General features: G+C 46.5%; 2 long non-coding RNA genes across 2 annotated transcripts; one reads left to right on the top strand and one right to left on the bottom strand.

Annotated features, from left to right (window-relative positions):
• The first annotated feature begins 494 nt into the window (after nucleotides 1-494).
• LOC138241599 (uncharacterized) lies at nucleotides 495-4,115 on the top strand. Its single transcript, XR_011190849.1, has 4 exons — nucleotides 495-561; nucleotides 855-922; nucleotides 2,053-2,154; nucleotides 3,029-4,115. It is a non-coding gene; the product is annotated as an uncharacterized lncRNA (long non-coding RNA).
• Nucleotides 4,116-4,217: 102 nt separating this feature from the next.
• LOC138241600 (uncharacterized) lies at nucleotides 4,218-7,221 on the bottom strand. Its single transcript, XR_011190851.1, has 2 exons — nucleotides 7,067-7,221; nucleotides 4,218-4,748 (listed from the first exon to the last, which is right to left on the bottom strand). It is a non-coding gene; the product is annotated as an uncharacterized lncRNA (long non-coding RNA).
• Nucleotides 7,222-13,079: the final 5,858 nt, after the last annotated feature.

A 13,079-nucleotide genomic window follows, 5' to 3' on the forward strand; every position in this document is an offset into this window, starting at 1 on the left:
TGATCTGCAAGTGGAGGTGAGAGACGGCGGCGCAGTGGGTGGCAGCGCTGGGAGCCTGGATTTAGTTCCTGGGGTGCTGTCTGTGTGGAGTTTGCATGCTCTGCCTGTGTTCTCATGGGTCCTGTTCATGGGGTGTTGTCTGTGTGGAGTCTGCATGCTCTGCCCCTGTTCTCATGGGTCTGGTTTCCTGGGGTGCTGTCTGTGTGGATACCTGGTGAAGAGACCCAGTGAGTGTTTGTGTGGCCAGCTGCGTCAACTTCAATAAAACTGGCCTTTTGGTTTGTTTGAGTGCTGACTTGCTATGGTGTATTTTTTCTCTCTGTGAACAACACGTCCTACGGCCAACACTACCCACACAGGAGGTGTGTGCGTGACAGCTCCTCAGCTGCAGCAGGAGTCCAAGTGTGCACAGATTTCTTGTTGGGTTTTGTTGTTTGAAGTTTCTGTTTGTATGTAGGAAGCAATTGTGCCATCGCGTGGTCCGAGTTATAGCACGCGACCAGAGCTCCCGAAGAGCGCCTGCCTCCTGCCCGATTCGACGGCTAAAATCATCACAGAACGGTGAGGAGCCTCTGACACAGCCCCCAGTACTGGGTGTGCAGAAAGAATCCTATTGTACAGTTTTGGTGTGAAATGGCCTCCAGTTCTTGTAACATGATGGGTTTCTCTGGACTGCAGTCCCAGTGCACTCCGCTTTGGATTTGCAGTGGTGTTTTCTACAATGGAAAACCCTTTGTTTGTACAGAATGGAAATGGCAGTCTGCATGTTTTAATAATCTAATGTGATCATGTACTACAGCTTAAACACTGAGCCAGGTGACGTTTGATTCTAAAAGATTTCTCTATCATTTCAGCGGCGCCTTGTCTGCGGCAGCCCGGCAGCTCCTCCTCCCTTCCAGCTGAGACTCTTCCCTCTCCAGAGGTGGGTTAGTGCTCTCAGGTCATCTTCTCTCACACAGCTGTGGGGCAGAAACGCTACTTCCACTGGGCAGAGAGCAGACGGGCAGTGGGAAGGGCAGCCCTGTGTTTGGGGATCAGGGCTGTCCCTGCTGAGGGATGCTTTCAGAGCCAAAGCAACTGGCTGGGTTATGAACTTTATGGTGTGATCCAAATAAGACATACAAAGACAGAGAATGAGAAAGAAATAGTATTGCATGTATCTGATCAAAACAGTCTCTTTCAGACAAAACAAATATTGAACAAAAACTTAGTTGCAACACACTGCACTACACTTTCTTCTAGGCTGACATTACCGATAGTTTGTGCTGTCTTCCTTTCAGTCTGCAGGGTGTGCATCGTTTTCCTCAGCTTCCTACACGAGGAATCAGTTTCTCCTGCCCTGGTTTCACTCCTTTATATCTCACAATCTTCTGCAGCTCCTGGAGGCTGACGACATGTTTGCTGTTTCTGAAAAATTGCTGACTGGCTCATCAGCACAATTGCTGATTCAAAATCCTTTACTCACATGTTGCCTTAGCCTCTGTATCACAGAGATGTGTGCTTTTCTGGGTTGGGTAGATCGATAGTGTGCTTTTGCTCAGTTGCTCTGCTCAATGCGTGCTCTTTTAACTCCGGCTGGGTACGAGCACCTCACTCTCCACACGGCTTTCCAAGGCTCTGTCATCGTGTGTGAGGATGTTGTGTAGCTCGTGAAACAGTTCCCCCATTTGAGCCCTGGATTTACTGGGTACTTGAATACCTGAATCTTGCCGTCAGTCCTGATCACCTTGTTTTTGTTCTGCAAGGACAAGGCACTTCCCCGGCACTGAACACAAACTGATACTGGCGGGTTGATTGTGTTGTGGAAAAATCGGGCTGTGGTGTGAGTTTGTGTCTGTGTGCCCTGTGGGGGTGAGGTGTCCCCTGCAGCGCGAACAAACATGCAGACTCCACACAGACAGCACCCCTGGAATCAAACCCAGGGCCCCGGTGCTATGAGGCAGCGATGCTAACCACTGTGCCGCAGTGTTGCCCCCTTTGAAAATGTCTGACTTCCGTTTAATTTGAGGTCACAAGCTTATAAATGGTCTCACAACGTTTGTCTCATCTCAGGTTTCTCTGACCAGTCCCAAGGACCTGTAGTCACTGACGTTTTCTGCAGTCTGACGGTTCATTTCAGTAGGCTGGAGGGATGGCGCAATTATCCTCAAATCAGTGAGTATTGTTTTGCTCTTGTAACATGAAACATCAAAGAGAAGTCAACAGACTATTCCGTGAAACTGTTCAGACTGGCCCGTGGTGATTTTCTGGGTCCTTTAGTAAGCTGACCGGGACTGTGTCATCGACACACTTTGTGAGAAGTCAGTCTATGTGTTTGCTCTTGTGATCATTCGTGAACGAATGTAAGAGAGGGAGAAGATTCGGCCCTGGAGTGATCCAGTTTTCTATTTAACAACCTCAAACTGCAGGAGAGAAATGCTTCATTTCTAAGATGGAAATATAATCAGAAAGTATAACTAGCCATTTGTGTATATCATGTAAAAAAATGTTTTAAATATAAAAATAATTTAGGAGAGACATTTGCTTAATAAGGCAGTAGAATAAATGTTGTGATGCTGGTGTGATGGTGCTCTCCAACAAACTGATACAAATGGACAGAGAGACAAAGTGAGAAAGAAAATGTATACATAACAGACATATATGCAGAATACAATACAGTGCTGTAAAGTACAGTGCCCTAGAGTGAAGATGGAAATCATTCATTCTGGTGCAGAAGAAGTGAATGGTTTTCCTGTACAAATGGAACACGTTGTGAATTCTACATAATTCACAGGAAACAAAATAAACAACTCATTCACTCCCCTGCTGTCCGTGACCCAGAGCTCAGTAATCATTTCACTACTGAAGATCATGCAGTTTTTAATGCTTTTCATTTTAACATCCTACTTGTTAATATTTCCTCTTAGATGAGAATATTCTCTTTGGCGTGTCTTTACAACTCTTCTCTTATTGCTCCTCTTGTCAGTAACCCGGTGTGAAAGCTCTCTCTGTCGGAATCAATGTCTTACCTCTCCGTCTTGTGTTTCAGGTCTCCTCTGGCTGCTGACCCTGCCGTCAGGACAGAACACATCCCGCACTGACCACACTGCTGGGTTTACTGTACGTGACCATAAAGAGCTTGAGAAACACATCTAATGTGATCTCTGCACGCTTCCCGAGGAGCAGAGATGATAAGGTCTGTGTCCGTTCCCGAGTCTTTGTGAGAGGCCTGTTTAGTCCGTCACTGAGATGATTTTAGATGCCTGTGAGTCGTGCCCACTGAAAAATGAAATAGTGCAGCACAATGAGACTTCAAGCAAAGATCTCATTAGCCCCTTCTGTGAATTGGTGTCTCGCAAGAGATCTTCCATCTCTTTGAAAGTTTCACAGCTTTGACCTCTAGATTAGAAATGACACCAATTGCACATGGGTCCAGCAACGTTCTATATAGTGCACATCACCATCGGGATGAAAAACAAAAATCCCCAGTGGGAGTCCAGTCTTTCCCTGCTACGCAAATTGCTTTTCGTTAGGTGAGGTCGCAAGTTCTTATTGGAGAATGTTGTACAGTTTCTTAATGCAATAGGGCGAGTAAGACTGAAGTTCCCCCCGTGTTGGCCGATCAGTGGAACGAAACTGAAAAAAGCTCCTTGAAACTGTGATTCATACACTTATACACTGGCTCAGCATGGTGCTCACCTTGGGTGTCTGCTGAAATTTGATTTTTTTTCAGGAGCACTGTGACCCAGAGCTCAATAATCATTTCAGCTACTGAAGATCATTCAGTTTTTAATGCTTTTCATTTTAACATCCTACTTGTTAGTATTTCCTCTTAGGTGAGAATACTCTGGTACTTTTCTGGGTCTTAGTTGAGTGAGCTTTATTAGAATAATTGAACAATACTTTCACCTCCACATGACACTCATAGATTTTTCAAGGGTTAAATATGGGAGCTACGTTTCTTACATGTTTCCTTTTGTAAGTTGATTCACAAAGCTTTCACCGCCTCCACTCCAGTGAATCACTTTGTTTAGCAAGTGATCAGGTGGAACAGTTTAATTTCTTCCTGCAAATAATGCCTTTTCCTTTTTCATCCCATTCAAGTCTCCGTCCTAGTTAAAGTCACTGTGATGTAGAACGGCAGTGGTCCAGTTGAAAGGTTCAAGGTTTCACTGTGTTTTAGAGTGCAGATAAAGAAGATAATAGGAGAGGAAACTGGAAAAGCCGTGACTCTGTCATTCCATTCAATTCAATTTATTTTCATATAGCGCCTTTCACAACAAGGTTGCCCCAAGGCGCTTAACGATGCAGGTAAATATACATTTTGTGAATACAGAACTGAAGACAATGGAGGAAAGGAACCAAAGACTCCTCAGTAAGGAGAATAAAATCCTCTAGGGGTCCAAGGTCAACTGGCTGCCCAACCCCTTTGGGCATGCTAACATTATATCATTAAAAAAAAAAGAAAGAAATGAATGCGGGTATTAATCCATCCATCCATCACGTCGTCTGTATGTCAGTACCCCATGCAGGTCTCTGCAGACCAGCAGAATCCTCCTAAACGACAGCTGTATCCATGATGCCCCTCTTGGATCCATGGCACTGATGCAGCATTCAACTCACATGGTGCCCAGCCCATGACAGACAGGCCTCTGAAACTATGCTGTGTACAGTATTTCTCCTCTGCAGCATCCCTGCGAGGCAGGACAGGTGCCTGACCTCTGAGAGCCTTGTAAGTAAGTAGAAGGAGTTTGAAGTCCGCCCTGTACCTGAGAGGAAACCAATGAAGAGAGAGAAGTATGGGAGTTATGTGGTCATTCTTTCTGCTCCAAGTAACAATGCTAGCTGCTGCATTCTGTAAGTATTCAAACTCTTTGCTGTGACAAATCTAACGTACTTTAGGCAGACAAAACGACCTTAAAAAGCCACATGATTTTTAAGTAGTCTGTCTGTGTGAAGTAACAGTGGTTCACATTATTTCAGAACGTATACTCCCGTCTCTGTAACTTTCCTCAGTCAGCTAGTGAACATTCTGTATTTACACCACGAATGCACTACTTTGTCTCGCGCGCGGTCACACTGGCCGTCCACAGGCACGGGCAGGAGCAGGGAACACGAGGCCGCTCTGTAGTGCCCCTGTGGCTCTCCAGCAGAGGGGAGCACTTTGCTCAACAGCCCTGTGCCGAAGGACCCAGTGATAAAGCTGAAAATCTGGCAAGTCCCCCAGTCTCCCTGGGGCGCTGAAGAGGATTTCATCTGATGCTGAGGTTCCTGTAACTCAACACAAAATTGAACACGGCGAGTTATGAGTTTGTGCACGCAGTGTGACGTCCACTGTCTATTCAAATCTACTCTGCAAGTTTTACAATACTTTTTCATACACCGTCTCCTGGTTATTGTTTTGTGAGTGCTTGAACTGTTTCTCAGTAGAAATAAGACCGATAACTCACTGCTTCAGGATGCACACTATCGTCGATGAAACCTGTGGTGTAAGCAAGCGAAAAGAGACAGATCCTTCTAAAACACAGAGGCCATCGGGAGGGCAGAAACACTATGCAACAGGTAGGAGCCGTGGAGCCGTGATTCCCCCGAGCCAGAGCCCTGGTCCTCCCTCGACAGCGAACTGAGCTCCAGCGACTGGAGCAGCTACCTGCCGTCGTGGGACCTCCTGCAGATTGGGAACGGGTAAGGCAATTCGACACGAGCCCACTCCTCTTCCCACTGCTTACACCCCTATAACAAATAGTTTCAGGGTATTCAAGTACAGGATAAAGAGATGACAGGTGTTCCCAATTGGCTGAGGATACAACTCTCTCTCTGAGAAAGCACACAGAGGTGGACAAAGCAATTAAATGCCTTTACAAGTCATTTCCTCTGTTTCTGGTCTTTCTTTACATATCAGAAAAGTGAACTGGTGGCTGTTGGAAAGTGTCTGCTCCGTACGTAATATACATGTAAAAGATGTGATTAAATATCTTGGTATTAAGATTTTCAAAAAGGTGATTTTGTGATTTGATGTTCTCTACCTTAGTAAAATAAAAAAAAACTTTATTCATGGTTGCTATTTGTCAAACACGGGCAGAAGGAGGCCTAAATGCTACAGGGTTTAGAGCATCTAATACCGATACCGACAGTATTATTTACAAAATTAAGCAAAGTAGGTGATGTATGTTTCCCTAATTTAATCATTCAGGAACTAGGTATTGATGCTTTTAAGAAACTAACAGTAGCCCATCAGAAACTATGGAAGAATTTACAACCTTTATTAGACTACAAGGAAAACAATTGAGTTATACTTGTACTAATAAATACTTCAGATCCCTCTCGCAATCTCACAATATCTTGTCAAACTATTTTGGAGCACCTCTTTGGGGAAAGTGAGTGGAATCAAACATGACTATTGTCAAACAGATTTTGTATGAATAATAAGGTTAAGGCGTCAGTACAAAATTGTACATTGAATCGACCCGGTAAAGATACACAGTGTGCATAGATTTAAAAGTAATATAGATGATAATTGTCTATCTCAAAGCAGCCCATAAACCTTACGTTTGATTTTGTTTTTTCTGTTGTTAAAACACTCTGAACAGATCGGTAAAATGGTGTAAAGAAGGCTTCTAATTCTGACATTTCCTGTAGACAAATTGATGTTATTTTACTGCTCAATACTGCTGAACCGAATCTAAAATATAATGTATCATTGGCTTAATCATTATACTTGCTCGTTATTAGATGTAGAAATAGCCTAAAGATGAGAAATAATCGAAAATTGAATAATTAGACCGTATGTCGTAGTAGCAGAGTGTACTTCTCGCCTACTTGATGTGGTCGAGCAACACCTCAATCGCCATACAATCCGTCCGTTCTCATGCTCTGACTTTCAGGTTGGGCAGTGGACTGGATTCCAGGGCAAACTCGTTCTTGTTTGATTATCCGTGTGAAATCTCGCCCAATATAACGGGTAAGCTCATGCACTGAAATGATGCGCTTCCAAATTAAAGCGACACGCATTTGAATAATTCAAAATACACACGAGGGAACGTCTCCAAACCATGTCTAAGTATCACAACATGAAAGCTGTGCGTACCTTATCTTTATTTGACTGTATAATGTACTCCGGTGCTCTGTAACGTAGTCTTGCGTGCATCGTAAAGGATCCGGACTTCCGGCTACGGAAAACCCGGAGTGGATCAGCCTTTGCACCGGACCCGGACTTCCGGCTACGGAAAACCCGGAGTGGATCGGCCTTTGCACCGGACCCGGACTTCCGGCTACGGAAAACCCGGAGTGGATCGGCCTTTGCACCGGACCCGGACTTCCGGCTACGGAAAACCCGGAGTGGATCGGCCTTTCCACCGGACCCGGACTTCCGGCTACGGAAAACCCGGAGTGGATCGGCCTTTCCACCGGACCCGGACTTCCGGCTACGGAAAACCCGGAGTGGATCGGCCTTTCCACTGGATCCGGACTTCCGGCTACGGAAAACCCGGAGTGGATCGGCCTTCCACTGGATCCGGACTGCCGGCTACGGAAAACCCGGAGTGGATCGGCCTTCCACTGGATCCGGACTGCCGGCTACGGAAAACCCGGAGTGGATCGGCCTTCCACTGGATCCGGACTGTCGGCTAAGGAAAACCCGGAGTGGATCGGCCTTCCACTGGATCCGGACTGTGAGCAGCTTTTGTCCAATCGGCGCTGAGATTTCAGCAGGAGGCGGGAGACAGGCTCTTGTCCAGTCACACAGCTTCAGTCCCGGGACTTTTCCGAATTCTGGCGGGCGGTGACACTTCCGAGAAATGTCCACTGGGTGGCGACAGAGATACACGGAGTTGAGTCTCAAAGCGCTATCGGAAAGACTTGAAATCGGAAATACATTTGTTACGTTTTAATCCCATTGAAAAGGAAGATGAAAATATCGTTTGTATTTTAAAACATTATTATACTTGCGCAACGTAATTATTAAGGGAATGGTGTGAGAGGAGACCGTGTTTGAACAGTTTAAGACGGATGTAAAGACATTTTATTTCAGAATGTCTTTCTGAAATGTGTCTGTTTCTGTGTTGTAAGAACGTTGAAGCATGGACGGGCCTTATCTGCATTTACCTTGTTGAATCTTTTTTTCCATAAAATGTTCATGTATTATTGCATGTACCCTGACAAAACGACTGGTACGTTACGTTTTCTTGTAGTTTTTGGTCTCATAAAAAATACAAAAGTATGAGTCGATGACGTCAAAATGGTGTCGCCCACAGGGCTTATGGGTAATGTAGTCTCTGTAGTTCACTGGGCTGCCCTGCCCATGTGTTTCGCTGATTTCATTGAACATTAGAATGAATTATATTAATACAATTTCAGCGTATTTATCGTGTCTTGTATTTCTTTGTCTCTCTTATGTGTTCCCTTGTGTGTATGTTTTCTTGTATTTCACTTGTCTGCGGCGCTGGTTAATCGACCCGGCACATAAAGCAAACCCACTGTCCTCGTGTTTCTTAGCTCCCGTCGTGTTTGCAAACTTTTCTCCTGTGTTTATTTTACTTTGTCAATAAAACGTGGTTGCCGGGGAAACGGTGCTGCAGAAGTTGGTGCGAGCTGACCTCTAGGAGGTAAACAGTCGGCTTTTGTAATCTAATCAGCGAGCAAAGCAGAAACGTTAGTCTAAAAAGCGCTGGCTGGAGTATTTTGTGGACATTATGCAGAAGAAAAGGAAGAAACGGTGAGTCGCAGGCTGTCGGTAAATATCAGCGCTGGACACCAGCCTCACACCGCTGGGCTCACTGCACCATGAGCGAGTCCGTCGGCGCCTCCTCCTGCTGGGGTGTGTTACTGCAGGAGTGAGGAGTCTCCGGTCCCCGGTCGCGTCCTGATCTGCAAGTGGAGGTGAGAGACGGCGGCGCAGTGGGTGGCAGCGCTGGGAGCCTGGATTTAGTTCCTGGGGTGCTGTCTGTGTGGAGTTTGCATGCTCTGCTCATGTTCTCGTGGCTCCAGTTTTCTGGGGTGCTGTGTGTGTGGAGTTTGCATGCTCTCCTTATGTTCTCGTGGGTCTAGTTCCTGGGGTGCAAAATTCTGTTTATTTCACAAGACGGACCCGGGCAGCAGCATGTGTCTGCAGCGCTCATCCTGCCTGCATGTTTGCAAACTTTTCTCCTGTGTTTATTTTACTTTGTTAAATAAAACGTGGTTGCTGGGGAAACGGTGCTGCAGAAGTTGTTTCGATCTGACCTCCGGGAGGGAGACAGCTGGCAAAGCCGAAACTTTAGTCTAAAAGGCGCTGGCTGGAGTATTTTGTGGACATTTCGCAGAAGAAAACTAAGGAGTCTCCGGTCGGGTCCTGATCTGCATGTGGAGGTGAAAGGCTGAGAGACGGCGCACATGCTCTGCACATGTTCTCATGTGTCTGGTTTCCTGGAGTGCTGTCTGTGTGGAGTTTGCATGCTCTGCTCATGTTCTCAAGGGTTTCCTGCCGCTTCTGCAGTCCAGTGTTGGTGAGTCTGTCGGGTTGATTGTGTTGTGGTGTGAGTGTGCCCTAAAGGGGTTTTAATAGTATGGGGTTTGTGTGTTCACTTGTATGCAGACCACTGGAGAGTCCGGTTGTTTTTTGCCAGGCAGACTAATGGCTGCATATTCAATTCCAGCTACTGATGTTGCCAAACCAGCAAGTGGGACAGTGTTTGAAAACCCTTTCAATGAAAGGTTTGTAGAACAGTGTTGCTATTGTTCTGTTTAATTCGAGGTCACCAAGCTTATAAATGGTCTCACAACGTTTGTCTCTTTTCAGGTTTCTCCGACCCAGAGAGTGAACAAAGAAGTGATAAGGGCCCATAACACCTAAGCTCGGCACTCTCACACTCTTCAGCCACACGAGCTTCCTCCTGGTAAAATACTGGGCAAGCCCCTTTCTGACAGGGACAGTGGAAAACCCCCTGAGGGAGATGGGCTGAGGGGAGGAATAAAACCATCTGAGCCGGAACGGAGCACGCTCCCGATTCCCACCAGACCCGGGAGACGACACAGGCAGCACAAGATTGACGACCACGGGAGACAGTGGCTTTGGAACAGAGGTACTGTACAGAGACTTTTAATACCTGAAGGCAAGGAGTGAGAAACCGGCCCGGCTAGCCGCTCCAAACTGAGGGGAATGGAATACAGTTCGCGGGAGGATTTCTAGTGGAACCTGAACGGAGTCTGGGGAAATGGGACCGGCCTCTCGTTCACTGGGGCCATCAAAGACTTTACAGGTACGAAGAAGAATCGTTCGAGTGGCCACTCTTCGGTACTTGACAGAAAAGACTGCCGTCCCTCTGGATTCATTATGACCCTTGGAAGGACCTTTTGTTGCTGCTGTTTTCGTTGTGTCTTTGGCTGATGGTGAATGTGGATAGAAAATAAAAAGGTCACTTATACGATACACATGCTTGTCGCTGGCCTGTGTGGGCATTGGTGGATCTGGGAGATCAACAGAACCTGTTGCATTGCTAGGTGCCGTAGTCATATATGAGGCAGGAAATAATTCTTGTTTGAGGGGTCACCTCACTCTGACACGAACGTGTTGGGAAGACGCGCCAGTTCTGACGTTAGTGCGACGGGTCTGTAGGCATTAAGGCAGGTTCTTGTGTCCTTTTTTGGAACAGGAACAATAACAGAAGATTTGAAGCAGTCTGGCACTGTGCACTGGGACAATGATTGCTTAAAAACGTCTGTAAAGATTGGAGCGAGTTGGCCAGCACAGGGCTGTAGTGTGGCTGGAGATACACAGTCAGGTCCTGCTGCCTTTTTACAGTTTTGCTTTTTGAATAGCCTTAACACATCCTGTTCTTTGCTTCACAGGGCATTCTCAAGACTTGTAAACGGCGTCAAGTCTTCGTGAGAGATTGAGTGTGAGTGGGTGTGGCACTCCAGTTGAGTGGGGGACAATAGCTCATCCCCAGGATGTGAATTATTTGGAGGAGTTGCGAGACTGCCATGGACAAGGTCGTTGGAGATCCTTTGTGTTTCAGACCTGCTGTAAAATGTGTTATCTGGTAGAGAGTGATCAAGATGTATCTGAGGGGATTTTCTTTTGGAATTCGTTACAGTTTGGAGACCTTTCCAGACAGATAAACAGTCTTTGTTAGCAAACAGTTGTTCTAGCTGTGGACAGGAGGGGAATCAAAAGGTAGAGAACACTATTTTTAGAGAAATGGCCCTAAAGGAACAAAGCATAGTGTAGGATGCCACTAGCTTAAGTCTTAACAGCACTGCATGAGAGGAGAAGCCAGTGTCTATTTGTTCTGAGGGGTCCTCAGAAAGGTCAAAAGGTTGCAAACAGATAGGAGACTGGTTATATGCCTGAAGCTTAGCTAGAGGAACATAACATTGCTGGAATGCTGAGAGGGGAGGTTATCAGAGCCTAATGTTATTGCGAAAAATGGCAACTAGGTATAGAAGATCTGATGAATGTCTGTCCTGTGAATTGTTAAGGGTTTCATGTAATTGTGTGTCCAAGTAGTCCGGACTGCTGTGCTATGTGTTGTTTGTCTTGTGAATTTTCTGTTTTACACCTATTGTATCCATAGTGGTACGGGCCAAATCCTATTTAAAGGGTGTTGCGAGCACTGGGGTTTGTTGGGAGTGGTGAGTTAGGAGTCTGGAAATGAGAGCAAGGTGCGAGTGGATATGATAAAAAGATTGTTCCTTTATTTTGTTTCTGATACCTGGTGAAGAGACGCAGTGAGTGTTTGAGTGGCCAGCTGCGTCAACTTCAATAAAACTGGCCTTTTGGTTTGTTTGAGTGCTGACTTGCTATGGTGTATTTTTTCTCTCTGTGAACAACACGTCCTACGGCCAACACTACCCACACAGGAGGTGTGTGCGTGACAGCTCCTCGGCTGAAGCAGGAGTCCAAGTGTGCACAGATTTCTTGTTGGGGTTTGTTGTTTGAAGTTTCTGTTTGTATGTAGGAAGCAATTGTGCCATCGCGTGGTCCGAGTTATAGCACGGGACGAGAGCTCCCGAAGTGCGCCTGCCTCCTGCCCGATTCGACGTCTAAAATCATCACAGAACGAGAGGAGCCAACAGGAATGCAAGTCTCTTCTGGTGAGGAGCCTCCGACACAGCCCCCAGTACTGGGTGTGCAGAAAGAATCCTGTTCTACAGTTGTGGTGCGAAATGGCCTCCAGTCCTTGTCAAATGCTGGGTTTCTCTGGACTGCAGTCCCCTCCGCATTTGGATGATTGTGATTGGTGTTGCTGTAGCTGTGCTGTCCTGAGACTGACTGGTGTCAACACCAGCTGTACTCTGGGATCAGCAGGGCCTAGTGGTGGTATGAATTGTGGCCTCTGTTTCTCAGGTGTAACAAGTGTCTGATTACTCTGTTCTGTATGTTTATCAATAGTGGGTACTGGCCTAATTCAGCCCTGCACTCGCTGTTAGCTGTTTTTCTCTGCGCAAGGCGGATGTTTCTACAGATTGATTAGAGTTTCTACTGAGTGTACTCCTGGTCTGTGAGGGGACCCCACACTTCACTGCCGTATAGGGCAATGGGTTGGATTACACTTTCAGATCTTTGGAGCGAAATTCTTGTTGGTGGGTTGACATTGAAGAGCCTCCTTCTTATTGCGTAGAAAGCCCTGAGTGCCTTCTCCCTCAGTGCCTTTAGTGCCAGGTCAAAACTCCCAGAAGAGCTGATGGTGAGACCGAGATATGTGTAGCTGGATGTGTGCTCCAATGTGTTGTTGTTCAGTGTGAATTTGTACCTGTTTCCCTGAGGTCTGGCTTTCTCCTGGAAAACCATAACTCTGGTCTTGTCCAGATTGACTTGCAGTGCCCAGCTCTGACAGTCCTGCTCCAGCAGTGCCAGGCTCTGCTGTCCTGGGTCCAGATGGGCTGGCAGTGCCCAGGTGTGAATGTGATGGGATGTGTGGCGGTTTGGTAGGAAGCCAGTCTGACTCTAATGCGGGACATTGTGCTCAGTAAGGAGGGCCGGTTATCAGATATTCAAGTTACGACAGAGTTCCTTCCCCAGGTTACTGTTCACACTGAAGCTCCGGTACCTGTTGGGGTCGAGTCTGTCTCCATTCTTACGGACGGGAGTGATCAGTCCTTGATTCCCGGCCTCAGGGAAA

Source organism: Lepisosteus oculatus, chromosome 10 (genome assembly GCF_040954835.1).
Source record: "Lepisosteus oculatus isolate fLepOcu1 chromosome 10, fLepOcu1.hap2, whole genome shotgun sequence".
Classification (NCBI taxonomy): Eukaryota; Metazoa; Chordata; class Actinopteri; order Semionotiformes; family Lepisosteidae; genus Lepisosteus; species Lepisosteus oculatus.